This window comes from Triticum dicoccoides, chromosome 5A (genome assembly GCF_002162155.2).
Source record: "Triticum dicoccoides isolate Atlit2015 ecotype Zavitan chromosome 5A, WEW_v2.0, whole genome shotgun sequence".
NCBI classification, from domain to species: Eukaryota; Viridiplantae; Streptophyta; class Magnoliopsida; order Poales; family Poaceae; genus Triticum; species Triticum dicoccoides.
In genome coordinates this window covers 528970286-528972269 of record NC_041388.1, presented here as the reverse complement: position 1 = coordinate 528972269, position 1984 = coordinate 528970286, and positions in this window count along the sequence as shown.

Here is a 1984-nt window from a genome sequence, read left to right as displayed (position 1 = left end):
GGGTAACATCCAAGCATAGAAGGATGTGTTTGAGCCTTTGAGGTGCTGACTAAGGAGGTGTTTGCGAGGTGTTTGTAGTCCATGTGACAGGGAAAGACTGTGCTAGGAGGCAGCATGTTGGAATTATGTGTCCTACAACTATGTTCAAATTACTTGAAATTGTTAAATATCTGTAATACTTGATTGTGGTTTTATACATGTATTTATCACAAAATTACTTTACATGTTTAGCATGACATTATTACTTGTTGGAGCATAGTTAAGTATTATATGCTTAAGGAAGCTGGTCGATTATCAGTGAAATATAATATACTATGTATATTGAAAGACAACCCGAGTACACTAATAGTTGAAAGAAACAAGATCAATGGTTAGATTACAGCCCTGACTATGATCTACATGATTAATCATTTAGACTAATTATGGCACACAACTCATATGTGTGTGTATCATGGGACATAACAAATAGTATTTAATTAAAGATGAATTATATTGTGGTTGTGCTATTTAAAAATAAGTTTATTTAAACTTAAAAGTTTATCTGCATCTTTATCAAAAAAGGCTTATCTGCATACAGACCAAGACTCAAATTAGCAGTATAAATAGGTCTCACTCTCTGGGCTCAAATTACATTGTGAGCGGCTCCACTTCCTCCCGAGCACATCTGGAACAGGTTCCACTTCCTTCGAAAAGCAAACTCGCCGGTCCGGCGAGGTACTGACCACGTTATGGGCTCGCTTCACGCTCACGTGACACCTGTCGGCTCGTCGATGCAGGTTCTGTCTGACTGCCCCCTCCGATGGAACCGAGAGCAGCCATCTGCCGATCCCAACTCGTTTTCTGTTTTCAACGAGTGCTTCGGATCATGGTGTGCTCGGCCTTCCGTATGAAAAATCTCAGCCAGTAAGTAGCCGACGTGCAGGCGTCTCACACTAGTAGAAAACAGGGCTTTGGTTCGGTCAGAAAAAAGCATTAATCCCGGTTACATTACGAGTTCGAGCGGCTAGGGCACCGTACAGGCATTAGTCTCGATTCAAATGAGACCTTTAGTCCCGGTTGGTGCCACGAACTGGGACTAAAGGGTGTGATGCCCATTAGTACCAGTTCGTGGCACAAACCGGTACTAAAGGTTAGACCTTTAGTCCCGGTTCGAGCCACCAACCGGGACAAATGGGGTTGAGGCATTAGTACCGGTTCGTGGGTACTAATGCTGCAATTTTCAAATTCTACCCCCGGGTGTATCGCCTTTTCAGTTTTGTAAAAAGCAAAAGAAAATGATAAAAACTTCAAAAGTTAAAATCCTTCGAGATGTAGTTATGTTACTACATCTACTAGTTAGGGAAATTTTTAAACTTAAATTTAGACATGTTTTGCAAAAAGTGTAGGGAAAATGTAAAACGGCTATAACTTTTGCATACAATGTCAGAAAAAAAACGTATAATATATCAAAATGTCCAGTACGAAAATCCGCATCCGATTTTGATAACCTACGGCCTCAGATTCTAAAAGGAAAAATATTTATGCTCAAATTTCAGTTTTTTTGAATTTTCGTTAAATCTGGTCAAACTATGGTCAAACTACTCATTCAAGAAGTATTACTGTTACTAAATAATTATTCAAGAATATTAGTGTTACTAAATAATTATTTCAGTTTTTTTGAATTTTGGTCAAATCTGGTCAAACTATGGTCAAACAATGGTCAAACTACTTATTCAAGAAATATTAGTGTTACTAAATAATTATTGTTTTTTAGAACGAAAGTTTCAAACTCAAATAGTGAAATGTGTGACTTCATGCTCAAGCTAAACTCCTAAGAGTTAATAGGTTTGACATCTTACTATTGTCAGGAAAACAACAAGTGCAGACTTGAAAACGAGGGAGAATAGAACCCGGAAGTTAAGCGGTGACCGTCCGGAAAGTTAGATGATTTGAAATGATGAGGGGTGATTAGAGATTAGAGGTTAAATTGAGCAGTGATGAGGAA